Source organism: Neodiprion virginianus, chromosome 7, assembly GCF_021901495.1.
Source record: "Neodiprion virginianus isolate iyNeoVirg1 chromosome 7, iyNeoVirg1.1, whole genome shotgun sequence".
In the NCBI taxonomy this organism is placed as follows: Eukaryota; Metazoa; Arthropoda; class Insecta; order Hymenoptera; family Diprionidae; genus Neodiprion; species Neodiprion virginianus.
The window spans coordinates 13880455-13908293 of NC_060883.1; the positions used below are offsets into that span (position 1 = coordinate 13880455).

General features: G+C 43.3%; 1 long non-coding RNA gene across 1 annotated transcript; it reads right to left on the bottom strand.

Moving 5' to 3' along the window:
• Positions 1-11453: 11453 nt before the first annotated feature.
• Positions 11454-18227, bottom strand: LOC124309623 (uncharacterized). Its single transcript, XR_006909268.1, has 3 exons — positions 17870-18227; positions 14621-14625; positions 11454-11466 (listed from the first exon to the last, which is right to left on the bottom strand). It is a non-coding gene; the product is annotated as an uncharacterized LOC124309623 (long non-coding RNA).
• Between the last annotated feature and the right edge of the window lie 9612 nt (positions 18228-27839).

Below are 27839 nucleotides of genomic sequence, written 5' to 3' on the forward strand. Positions count from 1 at the left end.
CGGCTCTCGGCCGGGTCAGTATCGATGCAGGGGCGGTGTCGGATTGGGCGACCGAAAACGGCTTGAAGCTCAATGTTGCGAAAACCAAGGCCATTATCCTTGGTAGCTCTTCCTATCTTACTCAACTATGTCACGACAATCTGCCACGAGTCACTATAAATAGACAGTGTATCCCATACGTTAGCTCAGTTCGAAATCTTGGCGTCTTTATTTCTGCCGATTTATTTTGGAACGCTCACGTAGCTCAGATCTCTCGCAGAGTCCATGGGACTCTGCATAAATTAAAACAACATAGAAATATTGTATCACCGGAAGTCAAAACGCTGCTCGTTCATGCTCTAGTTCTCCCTTATCTTGATTACTGTAGCCTCGTCTATTGCGACCTTACTGATTATCTAAATCTTAAACTGATGAGGCTCGTAAGCTGTGGCATCCGATTTATCTACAACTGTCGTAGGGGCACTCATATTACACCTTACCGTCTTCAGTTGAAATGGCTGTCGGTAGCAAATCGTCGCCTGTACTTTTTAGGCTCTTTTCTGTATCAGCTTCTATTGACGTCTATACCGACTTATTTACGGAATTCTTTTATCGAAACAGATACCGACGTACGTCGCTCTTTGAGTCTTGCAATTACAGATTACCCATCATCAGTTCATATCCCCGCTGATCGCACGACTTGCTACCGAAATTCATTTCTCCTGTCGGCTATTTATTTCTGGCACAGTCTACCCCTATCACTCCGGCAATCCTCCCCTCTGGCTGTCTTCAAGGCTAAACTCTTCGATCGGCTTTTAGCATTGGAGTTAGTAGCCGTCAATCTAGCACCGTCGCCGAGGCTCTGATTACTAAGTTTCGTTCACTTCCTTTTAGGTTAAGTCTATTCCCTACCTCATTATCGTAATTATAGGTGTTATTTTGTTATCTTGTTACATTGCCCTTGATAAATCTCACAAATGTACCTCTCTATTTTCTTTTCCTATTTATATCTATATAGTATTATATCTACTTAGTATTACAAGTTTGCTGTTGCTCTTCCTGTTTATGTCATGTCTATTTTCAGTTATACTATTAAGATACTCTATTATTCTCTCTGTCTCTGTTAAACTTGCCCATTGGCTCCAACAGGCCACGGCATAAAATCAAAATAAATCTCAATCTAAAAAATCTCTCTCTCTCTCTCTCTCTCGGTCTTGTTGATGCTTGGTGAACAACGTCTACCCGTTATCGCTCGTCACATTTTCTGGCCGTTTTTTGAGTTTTTCTTTTGTAAGTTCGGTCTGTCTAGTATTGGTCGGATCGCGCTGTGCCGGCTCTTGGGTGGTATAAAACTCTTTGCGCCTTGTAGTGCGGCTATTAAATAATTGAGACTTACAGTGCATTATAACCCGTTAAAATTTCACGGACGGTTTGACTTTGTTGTTTCTTTCTGGAGCTGTCAGTGTCAGTGTCAGACTAGTGAGGTGAGCCTTTGTTGACTGTTGACTGTTTTGGGATTACCTTCGTGTTATCTATAGACGTCTATTTATACCAATCTGTGATACCGACTTGCTGATAGTATGGCTCCTCCAAACTGTGCTTTGTGCTACGCCTCTATAGATGTCCCTAGTAGTGCCATTACGACTGGCGACAAATGTAAACATTCATTTCATGCTATCTGTCTCAAAATACGGTTTCAAGTCGAAACTAGCAGGGCTGCGACAGATCGTGTACGTAGTTGCTGCCCTATTTGTACAAGAGATGAGACAACCGCTATTGGTTTAGCGAAGCAGAAATTCAAAAAATTTCAACTTTACTCGTGGCTATGAACACTCGCCTTGGTGCGTTTGAAGCCACAGCAGCCAAGGTCAACACGCTCGTAACGGTTGTCGAGGATCTTCGAGGAAAATTTGACAGCATGCTAGCCGATAATGTAGCTCTCAAATCAGGTCTCGAAACTGTCAATGCCACCGTAACAGAGGTCAAGAAAGATGTTGATTCGCTGGCTGAGGTAGCGTCTCGCCATTCAGCGGAGATTAGCGAAATTGGAAGCAAGCTTGCCATCAGGCAGACTGGCGTGCTGGCACCTGCTGATGAGGCTATGCTGTTGCGGGTAGCATGCAATGAAGTTGCGAACCAACTAATTATTACAGGGATTCGAGATGGTGGTGATCGCGAGCGTCTAGATGAACTATTGACCAAACTGCTAGCGGCTCTTAATATACAGCTGCCTCCTGATGCCATAATCCGCTTCGAACGAATGGGCCGCTATAGAGCTCAGAGTGCCCCTAGTGCTTCAACCTTGCGTTTGGATGCAACTGCTCCTGGCTCTCCTCCTGCCTTCACTGCGCGTCCTCTTCTGTTAATACTTGAGTCTCCTGCCTGGTGCGATCAAGTAATTGCGGCTAAGAAGCTCAAGCCTCAACTCCGCGCTGCAGAAATTAATGCCGCCCTCTCGGACCGAAAGGTCTATATTAACAAAAGGCATCCTGTGCAACTTCACCGATATCGGAGTCAGATCTTGAAGAAGTTCCCGTCGCTCAGCCCGAGGTCTGTGTGGATATCTGATGCTGCGTTGTTTGTTCGAACTGGACCTGGGATCAAACCGTTACGCTTGCAGCCTTCTTCCGCCTTGTCGACCCTAACCGGAGCCCTACAATGACTCACATCTGCGACTGTTCTCAAACCTAAGCGCTCACTGACCCGCCCGGAGCTCCTCAATGTCTGCGGCCTTAACGCCCAGTCGCTGCCTGCCTGCAAAGGATTTCCCATGCCTGCCCGTGACGTATGAAAAGTCTTTTGCGTATGTTGGCGTTAGCTTTTGGAACTCTTTGCCTCCGTCAATTACATCAGCGTCCACTTTGCCGGTGTTTCGTATTGGCCTGCTAGAAGATCTGCGAGCGGAAGAGGCTGAGTGTGTGCAGCGAGGGTGATGCTTGTGAAACTATTGAAATCAACAGATGTATTGTATGATGTATGATGTATGCTGTATGATGTATGATGAATGCTGTATGATGTATTATGCGCGCAGAATGTGGCTTCGGTTTGTATCTATTTGTATTTCTATTTTTATTTTTATTTTATTTTAATTTTTGTATTATCTTATATTATTTTGGTACTCTCTCTCTCTCTCTCTGTCTCTCTCTCTCTCTCTCTCTCTCCCTCCCTCCCTCCCTCCCTCCCTCCCTCCCTCCCTCCCTCCCTCCCTCCCTCCCTCTCTCTCTCTCTCTCTCTCTCTCTCTCTCTCTCTCTCTCTCTCTCTCTCTCTCTCTCTACCCTCCTGTTCTGCCCATTTTCTGCTGTTCCCTGCCCGTTTTCGGGCTCTGCTTCCAGGTTTTTTCCTCCCCCGTTGCTCTCGCAAAAATTTGAGCTAAAAATCGTCGTTGCACTCTTTTTTGACCTACGGGACGAGGCAATAAACTTAAGACTGGTATTCCATAACCTATAATTCTTGAGTGAAACGACTTGGCAGTTAACGGACGATTTCGCTGTTTACAACTCCCACGTTATCTTCCCTCTTCCCATTGGACGACCGCTAGGGAATTTCTCTGAAATAATACTCTGAAGCTGGAATTGATCTTTAAGTACCTGTTTACGTTAATGCTGGGTTCCTGTATGCTTCAGCGTGTGCGTGTCTACTGTGAGTGCGATTTATGCGGTGTATTAGTATCTACACGACCTTTTACCATGTCTCTGTGACATTTCTCTCAGCTGGTATTCTTGTTACTTCTTACTACACCAAATCGGTTGCATGGCGGATATTTGCTTTAAGTGCAAACGGCTTGTAGCCGGTGAAAAACTCAGGTGTGTAGACTGCTTAAAAAGTTTTCACCCAGGGTATTACAGATATTATACGAGTAGTAGAAACTCTACTTCTTGTTGTTATAAAAATCTCGGTAACACGCCATCGAGTAGTTCTCAAAATATCAGAGAGCAGTCGACTTGTATTGTTGATACACCTGTCATGTCTCAATCGGGCAAAACTCTAGATTCGATAGCAGCCCTTCTAAACAAAAATGTTGAAACACTTAATGCTTCCATTAACTGTCAGAATACATTTAATTCTAACATGGCATCGAAGCTTAATACCATCGAAAATATTGTTAAAACAGTGAGTGATCAAGGTGACAGAATAGCACAATTAGAGGCCAGCAACGTGTTACTTACTACGGAAATTGATTCTTTACGAGATTCATTAGCCAATACATCTGTCAACTCCTCTGCCCAGATCACCGTTGCTGGTATACCATTTACAATTACCGATAGTCCGTTAGAAGTTGTTACTAAAGTTCTGACTGTGCTTGGTGTCCCTGAACTTGCTTCTGACATACTCGACATTCGTTTGATCATCCGCAGAGCTCCGTCGAGCCAAAATCCTAAGCGGGATAACACTAGAGAGGCATTAAAATCATTTATCGTTTTCTTTAAATCCTCTCAGATTAGTAGCCATATTATAAGGAAAAAGCGTTCGCACGGCGTATTAGCGGTTAGAGGTGTTTTAGCGTGTGATAAACTTGGTAATATTTTGGTCAACGAGTTTCATCACCCAACACGTATAATTTGTTGCGCAAAACTAAGAAGATCGCGTCTGATAGGAATTGGAAATATGTATGGTCTAGGGAGGGTCAGATCTACGCACGTAAGCAAGATAGATCTCAGCTTATTCGTATTACCTCTGAGGCTGATCTCGACAAGTTAGGTTGACTAAATCATGTACAAAACTCTCGAAAAGCGGTGAGATTGCATGATAGTTCTACGTCCTTGAAAATCTGTCAATTTAATGCAAACTCGTTATTGGGCCACATTGATTACATCAAATCATATCTTAGCGAACATTTTTATCATGTTATTTCTATATCTGAAACATTGCTCAAGCCTGAAATTTCTAATGATCTTGTTAAGATTCCGAACTATTTTATTATTCGTCATAATAGAATAGGAAAGGGATGTGGAGGTGTTGCGTGTTATATTCATGAGTCACTGAAAGCCAATCTATTAGCAGCTTCACCTTGTTTGTATTCTAATCAACCTGAGTTTTCCCTGCTTGACATACACTATCCTAACCAGGACTCTATGTTATTCACGTCCATGTACAGGCCACCCAAAAATCGATTATTCACTGACAATGTTGACACTTTCTGTGAGTTTAGTCATTCCTTCGAAAATGTCATAATTGCTGGTGATCTAAATTGTGATCTTTTGTGTAACTCTGTTGAATCTAGATATCTTAGTGAGATGGTTTCTTCCCTATCATTATACCTGGTCGAATCCCAAGCGACGCAACATACATCCACGTCTGATACGCTTATTGATGTCATAATTATTGATAGTAGTGACAAAACTTTGCCTTCACAAAGTCTAAAACACCATTTATCGCAGGCCATGACCTTCTTGAACTCTCGTATGCCTTTATTACACCGCAGAATCCTGACCAGATGATAGTTTTCCGCAACTTTAAGAATTTTGACGTTTGTGCATTCAATACAACTGTGGAATTATCTCTTGTTAAGATAGTAGAGCTTGTACCCACAAATTCCTTAATCTCTGATGATATTAACGTGTTTCTTGAGGCCTTAGAAGGTATTTTACTTTTAGCTCTTGACATTCATGCTCCTTTCAAGAATTTTATTGTACGCAAGCCTATTGCACCATGGCTCACATCAGAATTAAAATTGCGTATTAAAAAACGCAACGTCCTTTATAAACAGGCAAAAAGGGCTAATAGCCCATTAGGGTATGCAATTTATCGAAAATTCAGAGATGAGTTGACGTCTGAGTTGAAACGTGTGAAAAGCGAATACAACTTTACCAGACTAGCCAATGTTAACAATGTTAACAAACTGTGGAAGGAGCTTGCGACCCTTGGGCTAGTAAAAACATCGTCAACCTCCCCTCTCAATTTTTTCACGCCTGATCAATTGAACTTTTATAATTCCTCAATCTCTAGTTCCTCACCAGCTTGTTCTAAAAGTTAATTACAGTCAATTGAAAGCCATGTTGATACCTCGAATCATCTGTTTCGGTTTCAGCACGTAACGGAGAATGATGTACTCCGGTTAATTATGTCTTATATCTCTAATTCTCATTCGACTGGACCCGACGGTATTTCGTCTTTCATTATTAAAAAAGCAGCTCCATTGCTGGTTCCTTTCTTACAGAAATTGTTCAATTCCTGCTTTGACAACTCGTTCTTTCCGGCGAGTTGGAAACGATCATTTATTAGACCTTTGTCAAAACAAAGTACACCTTTGTCTCCTTCGGATACTCGACCAATGCGAACTTGTGCAAACTCTCCAAAATCTATGGAAAGATAGCTCATAACCAGATCATCAAATATCTTACTGACCATAATATTTTGAATTCTCGCAAGTCAGGGTATCGCACTGCTCACAGTACACAGACTGCTTTGCTTCGCCTTTACCATGACATTAGAAAGTCTGCTGATGATGGACGTGTCACTATTTTAGTTCTCTTTGACTTCAGCAAAGCCTTTGACACGGTCTCTCATTCTATTCTGCTGAAAAAGCTCCGTGACATTGGTTTTTCTGAATCGTCTCTGAGCTGAGTTTACTTCTATCTCACTGGTAGAACTCAGACTGTCATAGATAAGACAAATATTTCGGACTGGCTCCCTATCACATCGGGTGTTCCGCAAGGCTCTGTATTAGGACCCTTATTGTTTTCTATCTTTATCAACGACATAGGAGCTTCTCTCAAGTATTCCAACCACATAGTTTTTGCTGATGATACTCAAATCTACTTGAGCTGTCACCTGTCAGAGCTCAATGTAGGGTTAGCTAAGATACTATATGATATCAACCAGATATCTGAGTATTCGAATGAAAATAGCCCTCAATTAAATTTAGCGAAGTCTTCTGTAATGATCTGTGGTAGTGGAGCAAACGTTCAGTCCATTGACTTTAAACTATTGCCGGTCATGGCAATAAATCAGACCTCCATACCTTAAGTACTGGAGGCTCGTAATCTGGGAGTTATATTGCAAGCAAATCTTTCTTGGGCTAGTCATGTAACAACAATATCTCGCAAAGTGAATTTCACACTTCATAGATTAAAATATCATAAGAACTCACTATCAACTGAACTTCGCATAAAATTGGTCTCTACTCTAATTTTTCCTTCACTTGACTATTGTTGTCTTGTTTATAATGATTTGTCAAACGAGCTTGACTCAAAACTTCAGCGACTGGTGAACAGTGCGATACGATTCATTTTCGATCTACGTGGTGATGTACATATCACCCCGTATCGATTACGGTTGAAGTGACTGTCAGTGTCAAACAGGAGGAAGTACTTTGTAGCTATAGTTACTTATAATATTTTGCATAACCATGCCCCGTTGTACTTGCTTGAACTATTTTTCTTACATCATGATTATACTCGTCATTCGTTACGTCTGGGCATGGCTAATACTTTTCGTATTCCGCTACATAGAACTTGCATTTACCGCAACTCTTTCCATCTCACTGCTGTTTACCTATGGCATTCTCTTCCTCCTGACATTACTTCCTCGTCCTCATGTGCTGTTTTCAAGGCTATGGTTTATGAGTACTGCTTATCAAATGAGGTTTCTGCCCTAGCTAGCCCGATTGATTAACCTATCTTCAAACTACCTGAAGTAATAGTATTGCGTAGTGCTAGTTTATTTTTGTTTTATTTTATTTCGCTTATTTCATTGTGTTTTTCATTTAATATACTTACTTTACTTTATTCTATCTAAATTTTATTATTTTATATTTTATATTACATTTCATTTCATTTTATTTTATCTTATTTTATTTTGTTTTATTGTATATTATATTATATTTTATTTTATTTTACTTTTATACTTATATACTTTCATAATACTTTTCCTACACTGTAGTTTTTCTCTTGCCCCAAAGTGTTCTAGGGCATAATAAAATATCTATCTATCTATCTATCTCTGTCTCCCTGTTCCGTCCCCAATGAACTTGCAAAGGCAAAAAGTTGCTTGTTCCGTAGCTTCTTCATCAGATTCTCCCGCAAACATGGGCGATAGAAATATGCCACCTTGGTTTGAGGCGTGGTCAACTTAAAAATTTGATCCTTTCACAAAAGAAGTGAATCAAAAGCTAGCAGATTTGTCTACTAGAATAACATGTCTTGAAATCGAAAATCGAGTTAACTCTGGGCAGTTGAATGATATTAAGTCGACCCTTAAAAGTATTAAAGACTGGGAGTTTCTTTCTGATTCGTGTGAAGTACGTATTACGGGCGTTCCTAAATCCCCGACAAATGAATATGATAATGCGGTTCAAAAAGTATTTAAAGCGACTAAAAATGACTATAATTTACATTATGTACCTGGGATTCGGCAATTGCCCTCTGCACAGTCAGCTGATGTCTCAGCTAATGCTGCAATTGAAACTACAGCTGATGATTCAGCTCTTTCTCTGGAATTTCTAACTCTCATGGTCAAACTTGTGTCCCCTACAGTACGCAATAATGTTACATCTCAGTCGCATTTGCTTAAGGAAAAGACTGCGCAAATCATTTTTGGCTCTGGTGTTGAAAAACCAGTCTTTATGAATGCTGTTTGACCTAAACAAACCTATAATCTACTTCGTGCTGCTATTCCAAAAGCCAAAGCATTGAATTATATTGAACCTGTTGTACGAAACTTAATGGTTTGCATGCGTACTAACAGTACAGCTCCTCTCATTCCCATCTATTCAGTTGAAGATCTCAACAAACCTCAACCACTTGATCGTCGTGTTAACAACACGCAACAACAACAGCAACAATAACAACTTACCGCTCAGCCGCAAAATGAACCTTTTACTTCAAGAAGATGTTTTAGATTTTGTCATAGTAATATAAATCACATATCAGCCAATTTCAATAGTTTAGAAACCTATTTTTCAATAAATTCTACTTATGATGCTATTGCTCTTACTGAAACTTTTCTTGTTCCTGGAGATTCTGAAAAAACTTACCATCTTCCAGGCTATCATAGTTATCGTCAGGATCGCATTGGAAAGGAAGGTGGAGGAATAGTCTTATATATTCGTGAATGTTATTAAACTAAAGTATTAGCAAGCTCTAATCACCAATTTGATAATAAGGCAGAGTATTTAATTGTAGAGGTTAGACATAGTTCAACTAGTATTTTACTAGCGGTTGTTTATCGTCGACCCCATGGAATCTACCCATATGACGTGTTTGATATGATTATACGATTATCTGCGAATTATACTGATCTTATTATCGCGGGTGACTTTAATTTACCCATGCACAGGAGTCATCCGGACTCAAACTTTCTTCATAATTATCTTCTTGAACATAATTTAGTGCCTGTCCCGTCTGAACCTACTCATCATCAACTCCATAGTAATGGTACTCAAACACATACCTGGTTAGATTTATTTATGGTTCCGAACCTAGATTTGGTTCGTTCCTATTCGAAAACTGATGCTCCTTTTGCAGGTGGTCATGACTTCGTCTCAATTGAGTATGATTTTCCAGCATTGGAAATAGAACCGAAGGTAGTCACTCATGGTAACTTGAAAAATTTGAATCTCAACTCTCTTTATGATGAACTTCATTCGCGGCTGGTACTGGATTTATCGGCTGAGCCTAGTCATAATCAAAATTTGAGTCATGATTATCATAATAATAATATTGATGGATTCCTTCACTCTCCGACACAATCCTCTAGTTTGTCCTGAATAACTACAATTCTCATCAATAACGTACTCTCTACTTTTGATGTTCACGCACCGAAGAGAACTGTTACAATTCGTGCGCAAAACAAGTCATGGATTTCGGCCGACATTCGCGCACTGATGCGGAAAAAGAGTGCTGCCTATCGTAGAGCACACCTATACGGTCGTCCCACTGATCGAAAATTGTTTACTGAATTGCGATCTAGAGTTAGAAACAATATAGATGTTGCTAAAAATGGTTATAACACGACTTTACTCAACTCATCTCCGGACTCGAAATCTACTTGGAACATACTTAGAAGCATGAATTTGACAACACCAAAAACTCCTTCTCCACTTAAGTACTTCTCCCCACATGTTTTAAATCAACACTTTGCTGCTGTCTCTCGTGCATCACAACCTCTTCTGTCGAATGAAATTCTTGATATCAACTCTTGTCCACTCAGGAGTAGTCTTCTGAGTCTTTTTGAGTTTAAACCTATAACAGGTGAAGATATTGATCGAGCATTATTAAAGGCTCAAACGAATTGTACTGGCTCCGATTTAGTATCAACAGAAATGCTTAAAACTGTATACCCAGTCCCTCGTCCGTATTTGATTGAGATTTTTAATAGATCCGTTGAACAAGGAACTTTTCCTAGTTGTTGGAAATTGGCCTCAATCACACCTCTGTCAAAAGTAAATCCGCCTGCTACATCTTTAGATACGCGTCCTATCGCTATTCTTTCTGAATTTTCCAAATTATTTGAACGTGTGATACATGAGCAACTACTTGAATATCTTAATACTCATAATCTCTTAGATCCTCATCAATCGGGCTTTAGACCGGGATATTCAACTCAAACTGCTCTACTAGGATTCATAGAAGCAGTCAGAATGGGTATTGAACAGGGTGATCTCACACCATTGATATTATTTGATTTCTCAAAAGCTTTTGATACTGTTTTTCACAAACTACTCTTACGAAAATTACGTGCATTAAATTGCTCTGATCGCGTCATCAGATGGCTTGCTGATTATTTATCGGGCAGAACTCAAGTAGTTAAAAATGAGAATGGTACCTATTCTGACCCTGTTGAAACTTTTGCAGGCGTTCCTCGGGGAAGTGTACTTGGGCCATTGTTATTTGCGATCTTTATCAACGATCTTCCACAAGTTTTGACTTATTCCAGACATGGAATATACGCAGATGATACTCGTATCTATCTACACTGTCCGCCCAGTAAATTACATGAACATATACTCAGGCTTTCTGAGGATGCGTTTCGTGTTTTTGAGTGGGCACAACGGAACTTGATTAGACTGAATCCTGATAAAACCAAGCTAATTATTTTGGGTAGTCAAGCTTACATCTCCAGTATTGATTTTTCCGCACTTCCAAGAGTTGTAATTAATGGTGTCGCTTTAGACTACTCTAGTCATGTAACTGATCTCGGAGTTCAACTCTCCTCAACCTTAAACTGGGAGAAGCATATTAGTCAGATTTCTAGTCGTGTTCACGGGGCACTTTATTCCCTGCGATTTCATAGGCATGCACTTACACGATCTCTTAGAAAACGCCTTGAAGAATCTCTTATTTTTCCTCACTTTGACTATGCAGAAGCGGTATACAATGATTTAACACAAGCACAAAACTTAAAGCTTCATCGTCTCATGAATACCTGTATTCAATTTGTTCAAGGTTATATCCCTTGGCAAACTCCAATAACGCCATATCGCTTGTCCCTTGGTTGGCTTACTGTTGAGGATAGACAATTATGCATTATTGCTACTCTAGCCTACACTGTGATTTCTTCAAGAAAACCTACGTATCTATTTGATCATTTCAAACTAAAGGCTGATGCTGAGCAGAGACATGTTACGCCACGTTATCCTCCTGCTCCATTATTGATAAATGTGGCACGATCTAAGAAGCTTGATAACTCGTTTCACTATGTTGCATCGCGTTTTATAAACTCCTCCCTAGCTCGCAACATCATGTTTGACCTTCAACGTTTTAGTGGCTTTAAATCAGAAGTACTTGTCACGTGCGGAGCGGTCTCGCACGCGACGACTTAACCCTCTAGGTATTCGTAGAGGTTTATTCTTATTTTTTTGGTGGGTCGGGAGGTGATCGTCCTCTACAGGGCGTTCCCGGGAATAGGTTTGGAGGATTCAATGATATTAATGTAATAGAATGTTTACTATGGGATCAAGTTTTAATGAATCAAATGCAACTGAAAATAGCAAGCGAAAGCAGCGGGTGAAATATCTAAGACGAGGAAGCTTACATAAATGTTCTTAACCTAGTTGTTCTCGTTCATACATCCACTCACTCTTTTGGTGGTTTCTACTCCGAATTCTCACTCTCTCTCAATTATCACTATTCTTATTACTACACAGCTCGATTGAGTTCGTGGCTCGAGGTTCAACACTTATTACTAGCTTCAAAGACTAACGCCGCGGCGCGAGATGCTTCGGAATATCGCTTGTAGAATTAGAAGGGTTCCCGCTCTGATCGTCGGTGATTCTAAGTCTGATACTCTTCACACAGCAGCTCCGAAGGAGCCGGGGACTGACTTCGCTCGCTCGTCCGACAGCCCTTGGAACGTCGGGCGGCGAGCGAGGTTTTCGCTGACTTTACAATTTTGAAACAAAGGCTCGCCTCGCGACGGTCATCCTCGAAGCACGTGATCTCGCGATCGCCTCATCCCGGTGTTGATTACACCCGGGATCTGGCGGCCGCGGAGACGCTGACGTTGCTATCCGTCAACTACGCCGTTGCGCTCGGTTATGCCACGAACTGTTTTGTAAGAAATATTTTATAAAGTTTAACTAATATATTTAAGCTATGCTTCCTCGTCTCTAAAGTGATATTAATAATTGACATGATTTATGATTATTTGGTGTGAATATGTGGCGCTCGTGACATACTTACAAAACTCGTTAAGATTGAAGTTGATCGGTGGCGTTTTAGGGTGGAGCAAGACCCAAACTTGATACTGAACCCGCTACCACACGACAGTACCTTAACTAGTCTTTTAGATATGTAGCAGTAGCTTCGGCATAAGTTGTGTCACTTAGTTTTAGTTATTAAATGAAATTGTAACCAAATATAAAATACTTTGTGATATGTATACTCTAGAGACTGTTTCTATTACTATGTTACTACGCTTACCGAAATTAAGAAATCTACTGATATCTAAGAATAAACAAAGATGTTATACTTAGGATTATACTTAAAATTATAAAATTGTTAAACTTAACATGTAAGATCTCTTGTTAAATTTGAAGATATTAATTATAAGATATGATGTGAATTACAAATAATATTACTAATGTACTATCTTACTGGGCTGTATGGGATTGTACCCCGTAGCCCTAATAAATTTATTCAATCAATCAATCAATCAATCTCTCTCTCTCTCTCTCTCTCTCTCTCTCTCTCTCTCTCTCTCTCTCTCTCTCTCTCTCTCATATAAATTCGACCCCTCGGAATTTGGCTCGTCAGCATTCAAATGCGAACAATGCATGTGACGTCGGTCGACCACACTCGAGCGTTCGCCCCCATCATCACCTGACCGTTTGAATCTGGAGCTTCCCACTTTGATGCAAGCGACTGCAGCGCCAACTACTGCAACTGCAATGGCCACCACTGCGACTGCAGCGTCTACTGCTGCACCTCGCTTTACGATCGACGATGTGATGTGCCAGCTACAGGCTAATGCTGTGGCCCTTGACTCCAAACTCGATAAAAAAATCGATAAACTTAAAATTGACCTTACAATTGCCTTCGATGCTAAACTTGAGCAAAAATTTGAGACCATGAAACTCGACATGATGCAGCAGTATGAGGATATTCAAGGCACGGTGGCCGGAGTTGTTCAAACAATGTCCACCATTCGTGAGGATGTTGCTGGCTTGTCTGCTGGCCAGAGTAATATCTTGTCGAGAGTTGCGGGTATTGAATGCCAAGATCTCGAGTCGGCTGAGGAGATCACTTCGATAAAACAACGACACGTCGAAGAAATATCCGCAATCAAACAAGAGATGGCCTCCTTCATTGCCTCGACTTCATCCTTGTCTCGGTCATCTGCTGCACCAGCCTTATCTACGACAACGGAATTTGTTGTTCGCGGACTACCATTGAAGCTCTCCCTATCCGACTCTGAGACTATGAATGCTATCTTTTCCTTTCTGGGCGTCTCGCAGCTCTTAGGCGATGTTCTGGATTCACGCCTTATGAAACCGAAAACGCGCCAGCCCAACGATCCTCACGTTCGTGATTCCACTTCGAGCCTGTGTTCAAGAGATCGCTGGTGGTTCGCCTGAAATTATCGGCCACTCGCGACTTCGTTCTCGAAAAAGTGTCAGCCAGAAGGGTCCTTACCGTCCATGACATCTTCTCTCTGAGCTGTGATGACCGTATCTATATTAATGAATTGCTTCCATCTAATATCCATAAGCTCTTACTGTTAGCTAAATCTAGAGCTCGTGAACTCAACCTAAGCTATGTTTGGGCTAATCGGGGTGTTGTCAAGGTTCGGAGAGAAGGCTGTCCTGAGATTATAATTCTCCAGTCCGAGTCGGATCTTAATCGACTTACCTGACTACCGCGACGTTCTAAGCCGACTTTGCCCAATGTTATAATGCAACCATCTATGTCACCTCTCAAGGTCGCGTCCTTAAATGCTAATTCGCTCCTTGGCCATTTTCCGTTCTTTACTGCGCATGTTGCTCTTAACTTTTATCATATCATCTCAGTTTCGGAAACGTGGCTTTATGACAATATTTCAGACGATCTCGTATAATTGCCAGACTATTTTCGTCGTGCCATTCATATCTCCCCATTTCGCAATAGCTTATCTTGGCTTACGGTTTCCAATCGCAGAAAGTACTTCATGGGCATAGTTATTTTCAAGCTTCTCATATTAAATGTCCCTTCCTACATCTCCGACCTCTTCTCTTTTGCTCCTACATTAGCTCGTCCAACTCGTCTCCACTCTACACTAACATTTTCTATCCCCTTGCATCGTACCTCCACATTACGCAATTCCTTCGTTCTCTCTACATCTCATTTCTGGCATTCCCTTCCTCCTAGCATTACAACTCTGCAGTGTCTCTCCACCTTCAAGAGGGATCTGCGCGCGCATTTGTTGGCTTCGCAACTTTAATATATTTGGTTGCATTCACTGCGTGCGGTTAATCGGCTTGCTGGCCACTCTCTTTTTCTTTTCTTTTTCTTTTACTCTTTTTCTTTACACTATTTCTATGTTTTATTTACACTTTTGTGCTCGCGGTTTCTCTGCATTTTGATTTTGTACGCTTTTTCTTAGTTTTAAGCTCTTAGGTTAAGTTTTATTACATTATATTTTCATGTACGCATTGCACACGGAGTTTTTCTCCAGGGCATAATAAAGTATATTCATCCATTCTCTCTCTCTCTCTCTCCCTCTCTCTCTCTCGCTCTCTCTCCCGCTCCCTCTCCCTCTCCCTCCGCCTCCCCCTCCCCCTCCCCCTCCCTCCCCCTCCCTCCCCCACCCTCCCCCTCCCTCCCCCTCCCCCTCCGCCCTCTCCCTCCCCCTCTCCCTCTCCCTCTCCCTCTCCCTCTCCCTTTCCCTCTCCCTCTCCCTCTCCCTCTCCCTCTCCCTTTCCTCTCGAGCTTTCAACTGTCAACTTGAGTGGTTGTGCTTACCTCAGGTGCAGGATTTACTTATATTTTTTCGGACTTTACGGTTCGGTTTTATTTTGTGTAGTGGTATCCCCTGAGTTTCGGTGTACCTCTCACTGTTCTGAGTGTAATCTATTCCCTGTAACTGTGCTTTTAGTGTTTTATTTAATCGTTTAAAGTGAAATTTTATAACTGCCACTTTGAGTTACTTAATTCAGCTGTTAGCCGCTAGAGTGTGATTGCGTGAGCTGGTTTTATGTGTGTCTATTGGCATATTACGTACAAGCACACATAGGTCAATCCTAATACTGTTGATGTTAGTGTTTACATTGTTTTTACCTCAGCTACTCTGATAATCTCCAGATTGCCTAAACATCTATTTACACTCACCTTACTATGACGCAACGTTGTGGTCTCTGCAGCGGCTTCGTGTCGGAATCAGACATTGGCTGTCAGGGTGTCTGTGCGAGGTCATTTCACGCAAGTTGTGTAAAAAAACACTTGGGACTGTCTTTTAAACCCATACCTGGAGCATTTCAGTACATGCGTACTACTTGCAGTCCTTCTTCTTCAGGTCAGGCTATGCGAGAGTCGGGTACCGCAGCTACCGCCGGTACTTCCAGGGTGTGTAAAGGACTGGGTGAAGGTCGTGTTTTTGGGGGTTGGCCTGTCTCAATCACCTCACTGGCCAGTGAACTCCGTACCATTTCGGGGGCGATGGAAACTGTCCTCAAAAAACTAGGCAATTTCGAGGACATCAAAAAGAGGCTATACTGCTGTGCGCAAAAGCTCGACAGTGTTGCATCAGTAACGCAGCAGCTGGTGTCTAACGTTGACGATCTGACGCGGTCTAATGCCGCTCTAGCTGCCCGCTGTCAAACCCTCGAAGATCGCTCTGATGTGATTGAGAACAGGCTGTCAGACCTGGCTGCATCGGTAGGATCGCTTCAAGAGTCGGGCTCCTCCACCAATACACTGAGAAGGTCTTGTCCGCTCACCTCTTCAAGGCTGGACCGACTGGAGAAGCAAAGTAAAGACTTCGAGGTTTTTGTTACGGGTCTTTTGGAGATTTCTGGCACTACTATGCTAGGGATGGTCTCACGTCTTGCTGGTGCCCTGGGTGTTTCCTGCTCAGCTGGGGATATAGCTCGCGCCTATCTAATTCCCTCTAAGGGCGACAAACCGCGTCCACTCATCATTCGTTTCACTTCCTGTGTGATGAGGGATATGTGGCTAGATAATTGACGAGCTAAAAGTGGGCTACTAGCCAAGGATGTCGATGACTCTCTTCCTGCGGCTCGTGTCTTTATTAACGAATCCCTGACATCCTCAGAGCGACTGCTCCTGAACTCCGCACGTAGCTATGTCCCTCAACACGGCTTCAAATATGTTTGGGCCAGGAGGGGTACAATATATATTAAGAAGACCACCGGAGAGGTGCCATTACGCATACGCACTCCTGCTGACCTGCCTACTGGTCAGCCCTGTGCGTCTCTGTGACGTGTGCAACGGACATCGACGTCGACGTCACCTGCTACCCTAGCTGCTCGACCCAACGCACATCTTCTAGACTCGGACTGTTTGACGATCTGTCATGCGAATGTGCAATCGCTTGTTGCGCATTTCGATGAATTTCTGGGTTATTTTTCAGACAATTTCTACCATGTCATAGCAGTCTCTGAATCGTTCCTTCACGATCTTATTCCCGATAAAGTTATTCGGATCCAAGATTACATCCTTTTTCGGAACGACAAATTAGGCAAGGGCGGAGGTGTGATTGCGGTATATGTCCACAAAAGTTTGAATGCGCGGTTAATCTCATCCTCGCCTAATCTCTATTGTCACAAGCCTGAGTATCTGATTATGGAGATTATCGTACCGATCGCCTCTAAACTTCTGTTTGCGGTCGTCTATCGACCTCCGAAAATTGGTTTTTTATCAGAGTTTGAGGATGCTTTTATGCAACTTGCGCAATCGTATAAGAATCTCGTTATTGTAGGAGATTTTAACGCCAACCTTAACTCTGACTCGTTGGACTTTCGTCAACTCTTAGGTATGTATGTATGTAATATTTATTGTTCCCCTTGGGGTTACAAGGACTTCCCTTTTCCTCTTCCTTTACAATATTTTTTTACATGTTTTCTTAACCTATTCTTACCCTAATTCTTACTTCCTACCTTATCCTTACTTAATTTCTAATTGCCTGTGTCCTGTGCCATTGCCTTGCCATTCCCTTACTTTCCCTCTTATCCTTTTCTTATTTTTTTTTTTTATCCTTGTCTTTACTTAACCTTATCCTATTTTACCTTATTCTATTCCCTAAATCGTCCTTACCCTAATCGACTTCCATTTCCCATTCATCTCTCGCTCTTTCATTCTCTTGTACATCCCTGATCCTTTCCAATTCTCTCATCCTTCTCCCCCCCCCTCCTCACCTAACATCTCCCTCACCACCTCCTGCCAGCTTTCCTCCCTTCTATCCCAGCCTACGCACCTTTCCCATACGTGCTCCCATGTTTCCTCCTCCCCGCCGCACACCCTACACCTTCTCTTTTCCTCTTCTTCCCAGTACCTTGCCTCCTTCATCTCACTTCCTAATCTAAATCTTGCCACCCTTATCCACCTGCTTTCTCCCCATCCCTTTCCCAGATATCCTGGTATCCCTTCTCCTTTCACTAGCCTGTACCATCTGTTGTACCTCGATTCACTTATTTTCTCCCACCTCTCTTTTCTCTGTTCTTCCCTCTCTCTCTCCTCTATTTCCCTAAACTCCATCTCGCCCCTCTCCCTTCTCGCGACTACCTCTCTACTCTCTGCTCCCCTTTCCGCAAAGAAACTTTCCCTTTCTCTTTCCCACCTCGATCCCTGCCTCCCAGCTTCTGCCTTGTCCCTTATCTCTTTCCAGCATCTCCTAGCTAACTCGCTATCCTCCCCTCTCTCCAGCTTCCTTTCAAAATTCCATGCCCTTCTCCCTGCCCTAATCCTTAGTTTCTCCCTCTGTAGTTCCTTCCTTACTAGATATCCCGGTGTTCTCCCATCCACTCCTAATGTCCATCTCAAAAATCTATCCTGTACCGCCGCGACCGCCCTCCACTCCCTCCACCCCCATATCTCCGATGCATACTCTATTACCGTCCATACTAGCCTGTCAAATAACCAAATCCTTTCTTGCCAATCCCTCCCAAACCTTCTTTTTCCTATTCCCCATACCTGCCTCATTACTACCCCTGCCTTCCGTACTATCTCTTTCACCTGTGCTTCCTGTCCCCCATTGCACTTCACTCTATACCCTAAATAGCTGAACTCTTTCACCTCCTCTATCCTTTTCCCTTTCCATCTCCAATCTATGTTTTTCCTTCTACCGCCTCCTTTCCTAAATCTCATAATCTTTGATTTCCCTACATTTACCGTCAGCCTTTTCCTATCCATATACCTTTCTAACTTCCTAATCATTACCTCCATTTCCTCTTCACTTTCCGCTAGTAACACTATATCATCCGCATAAGCTAACGTGCATACCCTGCCGCCGGCTAACTCCACCCCCCCAACCCTTCTCCCTCTCCCCATTTCCTCTTCTAAGTCCGCTAGCAGCAGATTGAACACATGCGGACTGAGCGGACATCCCTGCCTTGCCCCCCTCGCTGTCCAAAACGCCTCTCCCACCTTTCCCCCGCTCCTTACTCGACTCTTTGTTTCCTTGTAAATTTCCTCTATCCTTACCCTTAGCCCTTCCCTCACCCCTCTCCTTTCCATTGTCTCCCACAGCACCTTCCTGTTCACTGAATCGAAAGCAGCTTTCAGGTCTACAAAAAACGCCACCATCTTTCCCTTATCCTTTCCCACCTGCCTATTGATTAAATAATTAAGTACATATATATTTTCAATGGTGCCCATGCCTTTTCTGAAACCCGTTTGGTTTTGCGGTATCAAGCCCTTTTCTTCTACCTCTCTTTCTAACCTATCCGCTAATGCCATCGCATACACCTTATATAGAGTTGGCATCAAAGTCACCCCCCTATACTCTTCTACCCTTTTCCCCTCCCCCTTCTTAACTATCGGCGCTATCAATCCCTCCCTCCAATCCTCTGGCCAGCCCTCCCCCACCCAAACTCTGTTACATGTTTTCCATATCCACTGCTGCATTTCTTCCCCCCCATACCTCCATACCTCGCTAACTATTCCATCCCCCCCTGGTGCCTTTCCATCCCTCAGCTTTCCTATCACCTTTTTAATCTCTTCCCTCTGCAGCTCCCCTTCCCCGTCCCCTTTCCTATTTACCGACTCCCCGCCTTCTGTTACCTTGCTTTCTACCCCGCCTAATAATCCCATGAAATACTCCCTCCACTCCTGATCTCCTATTTCTTCATTCACCCTCTTCCACTTCTTTCTTTTCCTATTAACTATCTCCCATACCTTGCTTTCTGTCCTTGCTTCCGCTGCTTCTTTTATGAATCCCTCATTTTCTTTCTTTTTCCTCTCCTCGCATAGCCTATTATATTCCCTTCTTTCCTTTCTATACGCGTCCCCTTCCGCCTCCCCCTTTCTCCATTTCCTTAGACTCTGCCTAACTTCCGCTTTTTTTCGCCTACATTCCTCATCCCACCATCCCTTTTTCACTTCTCTCTCCCTCCCTCCTACATCTAAGGCTCGTCTAAACTCCCTTATTCTTTTCACTATCTCTTTACCTACATCCACTTCTCCTATACCCTCCCATTTGACTTCTGTTCTAAACCTCATCCTACCCTCCTCCGTCCAGTCTCCTCTACTAGTTCCCCCTACTCTTTTTCCCTTCCTTGTCCTAGCCACTGCCCCCCTCAACCACACTATTACCGGGTGATGATCCGAGTCAACCCTATCCCCAATCTCTATCCTTTTGACCCTATCCCTCACCTCGATGTCTCCTATAGCGTAGTCTATCACTGTCACCCCTGCCCCTCCTACATACGTAAATTCCCCCTCCTCATCCCCCTCTATGTTCCCGTTCATTATTGCCCATCCTGTCTCCTCTAAAAATTGCACCAGCTGCCTACCTTCCGAGTTTATTTTCCTGTCCTTTGATTTCCTACTCCTACTCTCCTCCTCTCCTTCTCCCCAGCATCCTCCCCCCTCCTGCCCTGTCCTGGCATTAAAATCACCCCCCACTAGCACTTTCACCCCTCCCTCTATCTCTTCTGCCCGCTCCTTCAATTCCCCTATCTTCTCTTTTAGGTCCCCATTTACGTATATTCCTACTACTACCCATTTTTTCCCCCCTACACTTATTTTCCTTGCTATCATGCCCTCTTTTACCTCTTCCCTCCCTCCCTCCCCACTTACTATATCCCTTCTTACCCCTGACAGCATTCCGCCTATTGCTCTTCCCTTTCTATTTTTTCGAACCGCATACTGCACTTCCCATTTATACCCTACTGGCAACTTATTTGTAATCCTTTCCCACCCCTTCTTTTCTATCCATGTCTCCATTAGAAATATTACATCCCACTCCCCTAGCCCCCTCCAGAAATCTTCATCCTTTCTCGCGAGCCCCGCCACATTCCAAAAAGCTACTTTTCACCCCTCCCTTTCTGTCTCGCCTACTCCCCTCTCTCTCCTCCTTATCTCCCTCCCCCCCTGCCTCTGCCCCCCCCCCCCACTACCCATTCCCCCGACTGCCTTTCCCTACGTACCCTTCCCTGTGCTTCTATACTTCCCTCTTGTCTTTCCTCGCTTGCTGACCTTTCCTCATCGCTTTCCCCTACTTTTCCCCTCCCCTCCCTTTGCCCCTCTTCCCTCGCTCTCCCTGTACCGTCCCTAAGCACCTCTCCTATCTCATCCCACTTCCACATTTTCCCTTTTATCCAGATCTTTGCATACCCTATTCTTACTCTGTTTCCCCTTCTCTCCTCAATAGCTGCTATCTCCCTCAACTTCCATTTCATTCTTCTCTCTGCCTAGGTGAGATCCTCGTCTATTCTCCTCCCTCCCTTTGAGGAGGCTTTTTCTTCCCATTACCTGCCTCTTTTGCTCCCTATTTTCTAGTCTTGCTATCCATATCCCCTTTTCTCCCCCCTTTTTCGCGCCTACCTCCCACATATCCTTTACCTCGACCTCTCCCCCTATCAACTGCAAAATCTTTTTCAACCCTTCCTTTTCTCTTCCCTTCTCAAGTCTCGCTCCTCTCACTACTATATTTCCCCTTCTTTCTTCCCTTTCTTTCCTCTCTATGGCCCACTCCATCTCTTTTAATCTATCTATTGTTACCTGCGCCACTTCCGCATTCCCCTGTACCTGCCTTTCTCCCCATCCTTCTGCACTCTTCTTTTCTAATTCTATCAGCCTCTCCTTTACCCTTTCCATCTTCCCCCTCTCCGCTCTTCTACCTCTTCTAGTCTTTTACCTAGATCCCTTATCATTTCCTTCATCTCCCCCCTCTCTACTTCCCACTGCTCTTCCCTTCTAGTCATTTCGCCTTTAATCTTTTCCATTTCTTCCCTGATCCCCCTTCCCTGCCCTTTGACCACCTCTAGACCTATCTTTAGCTCTTCCCTAATCAACCTTAGCATATCTTGTATACCCCCTCCCTCTGCCTGCCCTTCCTCCCCTGTCTTACCCTCCGGCGACCGGTGCACTTTCCTGCTTTTCCCAAATACTCTTTCTCTTTCCTGCTAATCGTCTACCTCCTCCTCCCCTTTTTCCTCTTCCTCCTCCCGCTTTCTCTTCCATAAATCTAGCACCGTCGTCGCCGATCCCAGACTATGCCTTTTATCCCTCCCTAACGCTGCTACTGCACCCGGCCTACCTTTCTTTTTCTCCTCCTCTTCCCTGGTCGCCCCTTCTTTTTGGCCACCCGCGTTACTCATATTCTTTCTCTCCGTCACCGCTCCCTACCTTATCTATCCGCCGCCTACCTGTCCACTCTATCCCCCTTCTTACTTCCTAGATGACACTGCCTCTTCCTATCTTATCCGAATCGTTGCCGTCCGCCGGCTCTTTCTGCCTAACCTCGAAACTCTCCCCCTTCTTTCTTTTTCACCTGCCCTTCCCTTCTATTCCTGCCTCCCTATTTCCTTCACCCGACCTCCCGTCTATGTCTTCCCCGCTCCTTCTCTGCCCTATGTCCTTTTCTCCTCACCTTTGCTATCCTGCTAAATTCTCGCCTTTTCTCTCGCACTCTTCCGCACACCTGTCACTCACATTCAAAACGGAAACGGAAGTCCTCGTCAACTCTTAGGTATTTTTCATTGAAATGGCTTTCATGTTGTCCCGTATCGGGCGACTCATCATACTGCGCACTCACATACCAGGTTAGACCTTTGTATTGTTGACGATATCGCTAAGGTTTTAGCTAATGGGCAATCTGGTACCCCTTTTCTTTCAGGCCATGAGCTTATTTACATTAAATACTCGCTTGGGGTGCCTAAGTTGGCGACTAGATCAATCAGTTACCAAGATATGAAAAATATTGACCAGCAGTCCTTCAATCGTGACCTGCTTGGTCTTGACTGGTCTCCTATTTTCGATAGGTTTGTGAATATCGATGATAAAGTAGCCTTGTTCAATGAGCATGTGCTTAGTACTCTGGACACACATGCCCCCTTTAAAACTTATCTTCCTAAGCGTCAAACAGCTCCGTGGTTGTCTGAAGTTATCCGTGACCGTATCAAAGAACGGAACATGTGTTTTAGGGCATTCAAAAAATCTGGTTCTGTGACTCTCTTTGGCGAGTACAAGGCTGCTCGGAATCGAGTTCAGTTGGAAATTCGTGAAGCTAAATCGGGCTATTATGAAGATCTCTTTTCCGCCCTAACTACTCCTAAGTCTTTATGGCGAGAATTCAAGCATCTTGGCCTCTGCAAGCAGCGTCAAGGTGTAGTCCATGCTGAGTTCACGACCTCTTAACTTAATAGTCATTTTGCTAGGATTGCCAATTCTGCCTGCCATTGCACGATCAGTCCAATTGTACTCGATCCCGAGTCCGTTCTTGACTCTGAGCGCTTTTACTTTAAACACATCACTCCTACTTATCTCGCAGAATGTTTACTCTCCTCGAAAACTGAAGCCTGTGGTTGTGATGGGATTCCGGCAAGCTACTTACGTCTGGTTGTCCAATCATTGCTCCCTTTTGTGCTGGAAATTTATAATTACTCGCTGACTTATTCTGTCTTCCCCCTTGAGTGGAAGAAAGCGTTAATTCAGCCTATCAATAAGATAAAAAATCCAACCTCGCTTGACGACTTCCGTCCTATATCTATTCTTTGTGCTCTCTCCAAGGGTATTGAAAGGATTGTTTACTTCGAGTTAACTGCTTATTTGGAGTCAAAGTGCTTGTTGGATCCCTACCAGTCGGGTTTTCGTTACGGGTACAGCACTCAGTCTGCCTTAATTAAACTAACGGATGACGTTAAAAAAGCTATTGATAACCGGATGATCACTCTTATTGTGCTATTCGATTTCCGAAAAGCTTTCGACACTGTCTGTCATGCGAAGCTGTTGGATAAATTAAAAGCTCTTAACTGCTCAGCTTCGGCGGTTGAATGGTTTAGGTCGTATTTGAGTGATCAACGTCAAGCGGTCAAGGGGTCAGATGGGGATTTATCCTCCTGGGTTGATATTCACTCGGGGGTCCCGCAGGGCTCGGTGCTGGGTCCGTTACTATTTTCCATTTTTGTCAACAACTTACCCGCATCGATACGTTATTGTAAGCATGTCTCGTACGCTGATGATCTACAAATTTACCTTTCATTCCTACCATCAAATATTGCCGAGGGCGTAAGTAAAGTCTCGCGTGATGTACAAGCAATTCATGATTGGGCCGGTGACAATTGCTTGAAAATCAATTTCGGAAAGACGAAGGGAATGTTTTGTGGTAGTTCCAAATTCATTAATAGGCTAGATGCCTCTCATCTACCACTAATTAAGGTTGGGAATCATACAATCGAGTATGTCAACAGGGTCCGTAACCTTGGACTAATTATGAATGCGACTCTAACATGGAATGACCATGTTGATGTAATTTGCAACAGGGTCAACAGGGTTTTATACCATTTGAAAATCAACAAGGAACTGTTTTCTGGTTCTCTTCGTAAATGGTTAGTTACGGCTCTTATATTTCCTCACCTCGATTATTGTTCAGCAGTCTATAATAATCTACCTGGTGTACTTGATATTAAGCTCTAGCGACTGATTAACCCCTCTGTTAGATTTATTACAGGCGTAGCGAGGGATGAGCATATTACGGAACACCGACTTCAGTTGGGCTGACTAACTCAGCGAAATAGGACGCTATACTTAATCGGTTTTTATCTTTTTACTATTTTACGCTCAGGTAGGCCAACTTATTTGGCTGAGACGTTGCAACCAGCTGAGGCGCGGTCGCAACGTATTGCTGTCAATACGAGAGCTACTGCCAGGCTTTGCATTCCGCACTGCCGCACGGTCTGTTACCAAAAATCATTTATAGTCAGTGCCTGCTATTTGTGGAATTCACTCCCACAGAACATTGTTGACAGTGACAGGCTAGCTATATTCAAGGTCAAACTTTATGATTATTACTGAAATCTCGATCAACAAAGATTTGATTCTTTGCAGTAGTTATTTTCCTCGTCTAAAATATAAGGCTACTTTATTTTATTTGATTTTATTTTGTTTTATTATTTTATTTGAGTGAATCTACTTTTATGTTTATTGTGTCTATTGTTCTCTGCCCTGCTAGCCTTCTGTTTCTGTTTCTTACTGTCATGAGACAATTTTCGCCCCGGCTATGTCTTTATCTATAATCCTATTATATATGTATATATTTTATTTATTTTTATTTTTATTTCTATATTTTATTTTTTATTTTTCGGCTTACTCCTCGAGTTGTTATGCTCGAGTACTGGCAGTCTCAACTAATCCTATTCTGTTTCTTTCTCTATGTTTACTTACTTCTACCTATTTATTTATTTACTTTTATATATTTACATATCTATTTATCTATTTATTTATTTATTTCATTTATTTTCTATCAATGTTATTGTGTTTTATTTTTATTTTATTTTGTAATAATTAATTAGTTTACTTATTTTCGTATATATTAATTTTTCTGTTTTCGTTCTTGATTATACATATGCCGCCTGAGGGGACTTGTCCCAGGGCGAATAAATAAACGCTTCTCTCTCTCTCCACCCTCCCCCTCCCCCTCTCCCTCTCCCTCTCCCTCTCCCTCTCCCTCTCCCTCTCCCTCTCCCTCTCCCTCTCCCTCTCCCTCTCCCTCTCCCTCTCCCTCTCCCTCTCCCTCTTCCTCTCCCTCTCCCTATCCCTCTCCCTCTTCCTCTCTCTCTCTTTCTCTCTCTCTCTCACTGCCTGGTGTTTGGTGAGTAACGTGTGTCCGTTATTGCTCGTCACATTTTCTGGACTTTTCCTAAGTCTTTCTTTTTTGAGTTCGACACGCCTAGTATCACTCGGCTCGCGCTGTGCCGGTCTTTCTGGTGGTATATAACTTTTCGCACCTTATTGTGCAGCTATTGAATAATTGAGACTCTTAATACTTTATAAACCGCTGTACTTTCTCGGACGATTTGACTTTGTTAATTTCCTGGAGCTGTCTGTGCCAGTGTCAGACCAGTGAATTTGAACGTAGCCTTTGTTGACTGTTTTGTTGGATTACCTCGCGTCATCTGTAGACTCCTATTGATACCAATCTGCGATACCGACTTGCTGATATTATGGCTCCTCCAAACTATGCTTTGTGTTACGCTGCTATAGATATCCCCAGTGGTGCCATTACCACTGGTGACAAATGTAAACGTTCGTTTCACGCTATCTGTCTGAAGATACGGTTTCAGGTTGAAACTAGCAGGGCTGCGATAGATCGTGTTCGTGGTCACTGCCCTGTCTGTACAAAAGATGAGACAACCACTATCGGAGGTGAAATACAAAAAATCTCATCTTTGCTCGTGTCTATGAACTCTCGCCTCGGCGCATTTGAATCCAAAGCTGCTAAAGTCAACACGCTCGTAACGGTTGTTAAGGAACTTCGCTAAAAATTTGAGAGCATGCTAGCTAATAAAGTGGCTCTCAGATCAGGTTTCGAAACTGTTAATGTCACCGTAACGGAAGTAAAAAAGGATGTTGACTCGCTTGTAGAGGTAAAGTCTCACCATACGGCGCAGATTAGCGAAATTGGTGACAAGCTTGCCATTAAACAAACTGGCGTACTGGCGCCTGCCTATGAAGCTATGCTGTTGCGGGTAGCTTGCAATGAGGTTGCAAGCCAGGTCATCATTTCAGGAGTTCCATAGGGTGGTGATCGGGAGCCTCTAGATTTATTATTGTCTAAACAGTTAGCAGCTCTCAATCTTCGGCTGTCGCCTGATGCCGTGATCCGTTTTGAAAGAATGGGCCACAGCAGAGCTTAGAATGCCACTGGTGCATCAACCACTCGATCGGAGGCAACTGTTCCCGGCTCTCCTACCTTTGATGCACGCCCTCTCTGGTTAGTCCTTCAGTCTCCTACATGGTGCGATCCCGTAATTGCGGCTAAGAAGCTGAAGCCTCAACTCCAAGCAGCAGATATCGATGCCACCTTTTCGGATCGAAAGGTTTACGTCAATAAAAGACATCTCCCGCAACTACACCGATATCGGAGTCGAATATTAGAGAAGTATCCGTCGCTGAGCACGAGGAGATAGATGATGCTGCGCTGTTTGTGAGACCTAGGCCGGGGATCAAACCGTTGCGCTTGCTGCCTTCCTCGGACTTATCAGCCTTAACCCAAGTCCTGCGATGACTCACCGCCTGCGATTTGTACTAGACCTATGCGCTCCTCAATGTTAGCAGTCTTAATGCTCAGACACTGCGTGTCCATATTGATGAATTTTGCGAGTTCTTCCGCCTTAATATGTACTATATGATTGTTGTTTTCGAAATGTGACCACTCTCTTCGCATGTATGCCTGTCATTTGATTTGCATTTATTTGCGAGGTGTCTGTATGAAGATTCTTATTAGATTTCAATTTATAATCTTTTGGTATTGTTCACTAACACCATAATTGATATTTTGTATTATATATATGTATAATTTTTTATTTTTATGTACATATGTGTGTCTATGGTTGTTAGGGGGTACTACCCCGCGATCAAATGAATGTTTCCCTCTCTCTCTCTCTCTCTCACCGACCGTAGTAGCGTATTGCGTAGCGTGCGAGACTGCGAAACGGGAAGACGTGAGTTCATATCCCCACCGAGTCAAGAAAGCCCTGAGCGGCAACTTGCAAAAATTTTAGACGGGTCACGCCGCTCAGGCGTGAACTTGACTCACGGTGGTTTGAGTCCGGCTACACCTGAACAAGGCTTTCTGGTAATTTCCCTTGTCCCTCGGGCGAATGCGGGTATTTCTAAATATATAGGTATGTAGTATAGCAATGGGGGTTCGACACGCAGATTCCTGTTACCGACACTTACCGACATTCTTCCCAGACTCAAACCCTTCTCCGCGATGACGTCACAGTATGCCGTACCGACTTGAGGTCAAAACCATGCTACCTTAC